This window comes from Vulpes vulpes, unplaced genomic scaffold (assembly GCF_048418805.1).
Source record: "Vulpes vulpes isolate BD-2025 unplaced genomic scaffold, VulVul3 Bu000000795, whole genome shotgun sequence".
NCBI classification, from domain to species: Eukaryota; Metazoa; Chordata; class Mammalia; order Carnivora; family Canidae; genus Vulpes; species Vulpes vulpes.
In genome coordinates, this window is record NW_027325707.1 from 139,117 (window position 1) to 149,563 (window position 10,447).

The window sequence follows — 10,447 nt, forward strand, 5'->3', positions numbered from 1 at the left end:
GTATCTTTTTTTTCTTTTTTTTTAATTAAGATTTTATTTATTTATTCATGAGAGACACAGATTGAGAGAGAGAGAGAGAGAGAGAGAGAGAGGCAGAGACACAGGCCGAGGGAGAAGCAGGCTCCATGCAGGAAGCCTGACGCGGAACTCGATCCCGGAACTCGATCCCGGGACTCCAGGATCACACCCTGGACCCAAGGCAGGCGCTAAACCGCTTAGGGATCCCCTAAGACTTCATATCTAAAATCAAGAATGCACACAACATATTTATCAATCAGGGAAAAGGATACTTTGTATTATAAAATTATTGTATTTTTTCAGGTATAATAAAGAATAATGGCTTTTTTAAAAGTTCTTTTCTGGGATCCCTGGGTGGCGCAGCGGGTTGGCGCCTGCCTTTGGCCCAGGGCGCGATCCCGGAGACCCGGGATCGAATCCCACGTCGGGCTCCCGGTGCGTGGAGCCTGCTTCTCCCTCTGCCTGTGTCTCTGCCTCTCTCTCTATCTCTCTGTGACTATCATAAATAAATAAAAATTAAAAAATAAATAAATAAATAAATAAATAAAAGTTCTTTTCTTTTATATGTATATACTGAAATATTTAGGCATGAAATGATGTGCTATCTGGAAGTTGCTTCAAATAACACCGTTTGGGGAAAGTGTGCAGAACTATAAATAAAATGTAACTGATAATTTATAATTACTGAGGCTAAGTGATGGGTACATGGGGATTCATTATACCACTGTTTCTACTTTGAAATATATTTGACGTTTTCCATTAACAAAAAATAAAAATAATAGTAATAATTCTCTCAGTATGTTTAATGTGTATAGAGTTTTAATTCTGCAAAATGAAAAAGTTCTGGAGTTTGTTTACAAAACAAGATGAGTATATTTAACATCACTGATGTGTACACTTAAAACTGTTTAAGACGTTTGGGATGCCTGGCTGGCTCAGTCAATAGAGCATGTGACTCTTGATCTCAGGGTTTAAAGTTGGAGTCTCACATTGGGGGTAGAGTTTATTTACATAAAAAAAAAAAGTTTAAAATGGTAAATGTTTTGTTTTACTGCGTTGAAAAAATTTTCAAATAATAATGTACCTAATATAACATAAGGAAAAAGATCCCTTGGGAAGGTGGAATTTTTAAGAATTTTTTTAAGGAATAAAAACTTCTCAAACATGACTAGTTCCCTATAGATACGTGAGAATAAAATGAGATTCAAGGCTGGAAGTTTGTTTGCTTTTTATTTTTTTATTTTTTTTGTTTGTTTGTTTGCTTTTTAAATTCTATTTATTTGAAAGAAAAGAGAGCATGAGCAGGGGAAGGGTCAGAGGGACAAGCAGATGTCCCACTGAGCACAGAGCTGGACACAGGGCTGGATCCTAGGACCCTGAGATCCTGACCTGAGCCAAAGTCAAATGTTTAACCACTTAACTGACTGAGCCCACCCAGGTGCCCCAGGACTGGAGTTCTTGAACTCTCTGTAGGGCTATTACTCTGTTATTAAGCAGGCAGGCTGGGACATAGCACCATTTTGTGCTTCTGCCCCAGTGCCTTGTCACTGCTACTCAACATCAGGCCCATCCCAACTAGAATCCTTCCCTATGTTAAAATTCTAATGCTCCAAACCTAATCCATGTTAGGAGAATGGTTGGGGTTGGGAGGATCTTAGTGACTAGAGGAAAACACACGGGCCGCTAGAAATGCTGCTATCCTCATGCTGCTTACATAGATATATTCAGTTTATGAATAATCATTGAGCTGTACATTTCAGATGTGCATTTTTAAATGTATATTAAGCTTTTTTAATATTTTTAAGGTTATTTATTTGAAGTAATCTCTACACCCAACATGGGGCTCAAACTCACAACCCCAAAATAAAGAGCCAGAAGCTCTTCTGACTGAGCCAGCAAGGTGCCCCCATTATGCTTCTTTTCTTTAAATTGTACTGCCCAATGGACAAACCAATGATTCAAGGAATGACAAGGGCTTTTTCCAAAAAGAAAACGGTGAATCTGACCATCACACAAAGTGACAACTGACTAAAGACTACTAGGGAAAACAGACTGGCTCCCAACAGTTTCAGATTATAGAGCTAGATTATAATCTATAAATCTTTCAAAAGCATGGGTCTGGAGACACATTCTTGAAAAGAAACTCATTTCATATGGCAGGGGATGTTCACTATACTTACTAGCCTCCCACACAATGAGTAAAAATAATGTCATGACATAAAGAGGCTGCTGGGAGTTATACTTGAGCCTAGCCCTGTCTCTCCCAAAGAGCAACCCAAAGGTCTCCAGACTAATCATTCTGCCTTTGTTTCATATAAATATGTTACCACAGCATGAACTACCCAACATCACACAGAGAATAAATGGAAGAGCTTTGCTGAAGTTAAAAGCATCATATAGGCATCATTAGAGTTTCTAATTTAACATCAAATAGAGACAAAGGAAATATCAAAGAGAGCCCTGGGTAACTTTTTCTTAATCTCTTCTGAGTACTTCTGTAAATGGAACAGCAATTTGGCAAACTTAATTTGACTCACACTTTTAACACAGGGCCCAGCCAAAGAAAAAAGCACACTGAGTGTTTAAGAGGGGGGAAAAAGACACCCTACTGATGCCAACATACCTGCTCTCCAGGGACTGGTGGCTGCCCAGGCAGCACCACACCACAGACAGCAGTCACTCTGGAAGAGAGGTCAGCTGAAAAAAGATGTCCCTGTAAGTACTGCAGCTCCTTCTCATTACGCCAAAGGGAGGTTTCTGGATTAGCCAAAACCAGGGCCTTCTCCAAGTCCTGCAGCTGGGCCTCTTCTAGTAACCTGAGGAAAATGAGGAACTCATCAGTTACTTTAATACACGGCAAAGCCACATGAACATCTCTAAGAATCCTCCTTCTTACCTCAACCTGAAATGAATCAGTTCCTCACTATTAAAAATCTTCTTAAGGAATGATAACTTGTGCTCTTCATTCATACAAGTGACCAAAGCAAGACAATTGGCTGTGTACCTGGAGAAAATTAAAGTATATAAACTCAGAACAAGCAGCTAATTCTCAAGAATAAAGAAAATTTGCTAGCCAACTAAATACTAAAAAAAGAAATTCTAGGGGCGCCTGGCTGGTTCAGTTGGTAAAGCATGCAACTCTTAATCTCTAGATGGTAAGTTCAAGCCCCACACTGGGCATAGAGATTACTAAAATAAATAAATGAAGGAGGGATCCCTGGGTGGCGCAGCGGTTCGGCGCCTGCCTTTGGCCCAGGGCACGATCCTGGAGACTCGGGATCGAATCCCACATCGTGCTCCCGGTGCATGGAGCCTGCTTCTCCCTCTGCCTGTGTCTCTGCCTCTCTCTCTGTGACTATCATAAATAAATAAAAAATTAATTAAAATAAATAAATAAATAAATAAATAAATAAATAAATAAATAAATAAATAAATGAAGGAATGAATAAACTTAAAAAAAAAAAAGAGAGAGGGACGCCTGGGTGGCTCAGCAGTTGAGCATCTGCCTTCTGCTCGGGCATGATCCCAGAGTCCTGGGATCAAGTCCCACATCAGGCTCCCTGCATGGAGCCTGCTTCTCCCTCTGCCTGTGTCTCTGCTTTTCCGTCTCTGTGTCTCTCATGAATAAATAAATAAATAAAATCTTTAAAAAATGATAATAATAATTATATAAAGAAAAAGAAAAAAAGCTCAGTCAGTTCTGCCTTCTGCTCAGGTCATGATCCTGGAGGTCCTGGAATCAGCCCCTGCTGGGCTTCAGCAGGGAGCCTGCTTCTCCCTCTGCCCCTCCCCCCCAGGTGCTCCCTGGCTCTCTCTTGTCCTCTCTCAAATAAATAAATAAAAACCTTAAAAAAAAAAAAAAAGAAAAAGAAATCTTATAGAATTGATATATTATAATTAAGAGTACAAAATACAGGGATCCCTGGGTGGCGCAGCGGTTTAGCGCCTGCCTTTGGCCCAGGGCGCGATCCTGGAGACCTGGGATCGAATCCCACGTCGGGCTTCCGGTGCATGGAGCCTGCTTCTCTCTCTGCCTGTGTCTCTGCCTCTTTCTCTCTCTCTCTCTCGCTCTGTGACTATCATAAATAAATAAAAATTAAAAAAAAAAAAAAAGAGTACAAAATACAAATCAGGCATGATGAATTCATTTGACAGAACCTGAAAAAGGTGCACTCCACTAGTATCATCTCATTTTCCATGTAAGAGATACATGATTAAGGAAAGGCAGTAAGAACCCCAAAGGCACCAGAATAAAAATAACACATTTTACATAGCTTCCTTTCCCTCCTGACGCACAGAACTCTACACTCCCTCTACCATCCCCACACTTGAAACGTGAGAAAAGTCCAACAGCTACAGACCAGCGGACCAAGGTGTCATGGCTTCTGAGGAGAGGGACACACACACTCCAGTCCCAGAGCTCCCGAAACACAGACTGGTCTTGTTGCAGAAACTTGTAAGCTGCTTCCATTAGGTCCCGGAGCTTCATCCGCCTGCGTCCATAGCGGACTGGATTAGCATCTGAACTCTCTAGGAAGAGTCTCTGAAAGACTGGAGAAGTATCCTTGAAATACCTCAGGGCAAACCTTCAGAAAGAGAGAGATTATTTTCATTTGTTAGTGAGGATATCAAAGCATAAATTTCTACTTTGAGACAGGACAGCAGAATATAACAGCAATTTCCAAGGGTCTGAAAACAGATACGAATACTGAAGCTACCTAGTCCTAGACAGTATCCTGTTTAACTAGGACCATGGCATGATATGCCTAAGAAAATACAAAAATCAAAAGTACTTACCCCAAGTGTTTTCTACTGAAAATACACTCATTTTCAACAAACACTTACTGACCTCACACTAGAAGCCAGACACTGTGTTAACTACAAGGGGTACAAAACCAAGGAGATACTTTCCTTGAAGAGCTTGAATCTAGCAAGGAAGATAGTAATTTACAGAAACAACAAGAGGCACAAAGGAAAAAGATTCAACTAAATCTGGGGGAGTCCAAAAGAGATGCCTTGGTTGCATCTGAAGAGATGAACAGACTTGCACGAAACATGGACGGCGGCTAAGATTGTGAGAGGGACAAAAACTTCAGACGAGGTGCCTGGGTGGCTCAGCCAACTATGTGTCCAATACTTGGTTCGAGCTCAACTCATGATCTCAGAGTCATGAGATTGAGCCCTGCATGAGGCTCCATGCTCAGTGCTCAGCAGAGTCTGCTTGAGATTTTCCTTCTTCCTCTCCCTCCCCTTCTGCCCTTCCCTGCACTCTTGAGCTCACACAGTCTCTCTCTCAAATAAATAAAATCTTAGGGAAAAAAAAAAAAAAAGCTTCACATTGAATTTCTTTACATAATCTTAATGTTAATCCCCTATCAGAGGCAATTTGCAAATATTTTCTCCCAATCTGTAGGCTGTCTCTACATCCTTGTTTCCTTTGCTGTGTAGCAGCTTTTTAGTTTGATGTTCCATTTGTCTACTTTTGCTTTTGTTGCTTGTGCTTTTGGTGTCACAAAAAAAAGATAAAATCACTGCCAAATCTAGTATTATGAAGCAATCAATCTCTTCCATCAGCCTGTTCCTGAGTTGCATCCTTTTATAATAACTTGGTGAACTAGTAGTCAGTAACAGAATCCTCAGGAACCTACTGGGGATGCGACAGAGCAGGGGCAACAGCCATTTGAATCTGTTTTCCAGAGCAACTTGTATTGAAGCACCAAGGAAGTATACCCCAGACTCCTAGCTCAAGAAATCCCCAAATATACAACTGTAATTGGGAAATAATGAGAATTCAGGAGATGGTTGGGAAAGCTTGGGACTTCCACAAGCAAGCCAACAAACAGGAATAGGGACTTGGTAAATTAACACGTGATATTCTGAAGGCGACTGGATAAAGGAGACTTAGAAGATTCAAATGGGGCTCAGAAGAGACCTGGCAGAGTAAGAAAAAGAAAAGAAATTTGGGAGAAAACACACCAAAACTATTATTAATAAGTTATCCCTAAAAAGTAGGATTTCAGGGTGAAGACTTCTGCTTTTGGCAATTCTTATTATTACTTAATACATTATTACTTAAATATACTACTTTTGTAAAAATAAGACATTTTTTTCTTCACAAGTATACTGTCAGACTAATTCTTCAGGGGAAAGAGGCTGGTATTCCACTAGCTCAGAGGCAGCTAATGTTGGCAGCACATGTGGGACTAGGTGGACAGTAACAAGTATGCAAGCATGGCAGCCCGGGTGGCTCAGTGGTTTAGCGCCGCCTTCAGCCCAGGGCGTGACTCTGGAGACCTGGGATCGAGTCCCACATCGGGCTCCCTGCATGGAGCCTGCTTCTCCCTCTCCCTGTGTCTCTGCCTCTCCCTCTCTCTGTGTGTCTCATAAATAAATAAATAAAATCTTAAAAAAAAAAAAAAAAAAAAAAGTATGCAAACAGAAAAGCAGTAACCAAATGGTCAACCTGACCCAGGAGGTCTTTGAGGAAGATGGGGGAAATGAGCAGAGTGTACTGGCAATGATCCTCCATCTGTGCAGCAACGGGGAGAAGAGAACAGTGATCCAATCTAAGCACACAAAAGGGAGTTTGGTCAATACTCTCTTCCAAACTTATTTGACTACAGTAGCACCCTTTACTCTTGAGACCCATCATTTTCAAGGAGTGCTCTAAAATTCTGGTCTAAACAATGACAGATGAACCAATAAAGTAAAGCATTTTTAGCCAGAGAATAACAACATTAGTTTTTTCCCTAAAGAATATTCAAAGACTAAGGAGAAGAGAAGGTCTCTTTCCTGTAGTATGATAAAGAGTCATAAGGTTCCAAAATGCATGTTCAAAAATGCAACATGGAATATCACCCAGTTAAACATCTAATCTTGGACAAGCCACTTGGGCAACTCATCAGTCCTCCTACCATCTAGAAATAAGACCTGTGATCCAGTTCTGGCCCTGACACTTAGGACAATTTAGTTAACCTCTCTAAAGACTTAAAATAAGAGTAATAGTGCCTGAAGATGTTTTAATATAAAGATTAAAGAACGCCTGACTGGCTCAGTCAGAAGAGCATATGACTCTTGATTTCGGGGTTGTGAGTTCAAACCCCACAGTGAATGTAGAAAGAAAAAGAATAAACAAAGAAACTTAAAAAAAAAAAAAAAAAACAGGAAACAGTCCACCACTAAATGCAAATCAAAAAATAAAAAGAATAAAAAGATAACATATAGCTACATACTTAAATGCCATATAATCCTGTATAAAAATTACTAAAACACCACCATTGGGGATCCCTGGGTGGCTCAGCGGTTTGGCGCCTGCCTTTGGCCCAGGGCACGATCCTGGAGTCCCGGGATCGAGTCCCGCGTCGGGCTCCCGGCATGGAGCCTGCTTCTCCTCCCTTTGCCTGTGTCTCTGCCTTTCTCTCTGTGTCTCTCATGAATAAATAAATAAAATCTTAAAAAAAAAAAAAAAAAAAGTTCTCTTTTCTCAATTAAAAAAACTCTTAACACTCACTTTACTGCCCCTTTGACAATTCCACACAAAAGATACTTTACTATTAATTTAAAAGGCAAAGGTAGATAGTGTGGTATGAAGCAATAGACCCCAGCTATTTGGGAGGATGAGGCAGGACTGTAGTTCTGGTCTGTAGTGCACTATGCTGATCTGGTGTCCATGATAAATTTGGCATCAATATGGTGACCTCCCAGAAGTGGAGGACCACCAGGCTGTCTAGGGAGGGCTGAACCAGCCCAGCATGGAAACAGAGCTGGTCAAAAGAAAATCACATTAGAATCCAGTTCTAATACCACTTCTTACCATACTGCTTCGGATAGATTGTTATAAAGTTAGAACGGACACCAGAACTCTTCTGACTCCTGCAGCTGCTCTAGCAAGCAAAAAATAGCATACATCTGAAGTGAATGCTGTAAGAGCTTCAACTAAAACTCATTTAAATCAGGGCACTCGGGTGGCTCAGTTAGTTAAGCCTGTCCGCCTTCAGCTCAGGTCATGACCCTGCACTGGGCTTCCTGCTCGTGGGGAACCTGCTTCTCCCTCGCCCTCTGCCTGCACTCTACCTACTCTCTATCACATAAATAAATAAAATTATTTTAAAAAATAATAAAATAAAACTCATTTAAATCACCTTATATGGATGTCTCACCAAATGATACAATCCTTGAAGATAGGGAACCTATCTTGGCCATTTTGCCAGACCTGTCTTGATGGCCAAGATTTAAAAGAACCTAGTAAATGGTCACTAAACTAAGCTAGATAAAGGGATTCCACTGTGATCATTTTTATAAAATAGTACCATCTATATTTCTTCTTTCTTATATTTCCCTTCTCCTCAACTCACTCCTTCTTTACATCCCAAGTTCTACTATCTCAAGGAGAAATGTGAAGAAAAAACGGTTACTCACGGAAGGATGTCAGGATGGTTACAGATGAGTTTGCTCATTGACACACAGAGCCTTTCGTGTAAATCATGGTTGACTTGGCCTCCAGCTTTAATGGCCTCAGCATTCCTTTCCAGCAAATCCAAAAGAAGAGGGCGTAGCTGGCGACCAACCAGCACAGTACAGTCTTTATCCAGAAGTAATTGTGCTAAGGTATTCAGGATACACTGGCGATCTTGAGGTGTCCACACCTGAGAGAAAGGCAAAACAAAGTCTATGTGAATGCTACTCATTTGCACTGCTACAGAAGAGCAAAAAGTCCTAGCTTGGAATTAAAACATCCAATTTCCAGATTTCATAAATGAGTTTACCTTATAAAACACAGTGAAGGTTTTTGTAATAGACGATTACAGTGAATTTAATGTAAAAGGCTGTTACAAAGAAGTTTCAGTCCACTGGGGTTTTAGCAAAAGGACTGATACCTGAATTCCATGTAAAATGCTACACAGCTTCCCTGAAAAATAATCTGTTTCATGGTCTCAGAACTTCCCAGAAATTCCAATGTTTCCCCCAGCTCCTTTGCTCTTGAAGGAAAACAGAAATTGCATGGGTTTGGGCACCAACCTTGCAGTTATTATGTAAAACTGTCAACTGTCAACTGTCAAAACTGTCAACTCTCTTGAGGTAAGGATAGAGAATTGATTAGAAATCAATTCCTCAAAATGAATGAGGACAGCCTTATGAAGGCTTCAGCCTCGAAGAAATAAAACAGATCCAAAGGAGACAGCCATACTTTGATATGAAAGATGAAATAGACCACAAAATTCTAGTGCCTGGATTCAGAATGTCCATAAGACTAACAAAGAAAACTGAAAAAGTGTGTGAAAAGTCTCATGTTGCTAGTGTGCATGGAGGCCTATACAACCCTTGTGGCCAACAATGAGATTGTGGGTTTAAACTGTTTAAGGGTCATAACCTCTGACCCAGCAAATCCAATGCTATGAATTTATCCCAAGGAGTTTCATACTAAGGAGTTTCATTTTTACATCAGATGTAAAAATTTAACAGTTTTCCAAAATTATCTCTCAGAAAAAGGTCACCTTACACTTAAGCTCTTAAAAGAACTTCCAAAATATACAGCATTGACTTATAAAACTAATTCTGAACAAAGCACTGATTGGAGGAAGATGTTACATTGAAACAATTTCCATCAATATTAGTCCTGCAAGGACATTTAACAGATTTGGTCATGATTCACAGGAGCATGATATGACATTTTCGATTGCTGAATGTCCCTATAAACAAGTCCACAAAAAATATCACTTAAAAAGTATACAGTAGGGATGCCTGGGTGACTCAGTCAGTTAAGCATCTAACTCTTGATTTCGGCTCAGGTTATGATTTCAGGGTTGTGATCGAGCCTTGCCTCTGGCTCCATAATGGGCGCACAGCCTGCTTAAGATGCTCTGTCATGGGACGCCTGGGTGGCTCAGCAGTTGAGTGTCTGCCTTCGGCTCAGGGTGTGATCCTCAGTCAAGGGATCCAGTCCCACATCGGGATCCCTGCAAGTAGTCTGCTTCTCCCTCTGCCTGTGTCTCTGCCTCTCTCTCTGTGTCTCTCATGAATAAATAAAATCTTAAAAAAAAAAAAAAGATTCTGTCTTCCTCTGCCCCTCCTCCCACCTCAAAAATATAAATAAATAAATAAATAAATAAATAAATAAATAAATAAATAAATAAATAGTATTCACTAACTAGTTACAAAGTGAAGAAAAAGAAACTTCCTCTACAAAATGAATGAAAGAAACCGTAACTCTCCAGGACATGTTCTACAAATGGATACTTGCAGGTTGGGGAAAAAACCTCCAGAGAGAGTATCATTTCATGAGCTTTATCTTCAAAAGGTAATATGGAAGTGCCTGGGTGGCTCAGTGACTGGGTGACTGCTGATTTTGGCTCAGGTCATGATTTCAGGGTCTCAGGATCGAGCTCTGCATCAGGCTCCACACTCAGCAGAGTCTAGCTGAGATTCTCTG

General features: G+C 40.5%; 1 pseudogene; it reads right to left on the reverse strand.

The window, feature by feature from the left end:
• LOC112912712 (midasin-like) overlaps positions 1-9,558 on the reverse strand; it is a 147,978-nt pseudogene extending 138,420 nt beyond the window's left edge.
• Between the last annotated feature and the right edge of the window lie 889 nt (positions 9,559-10,447).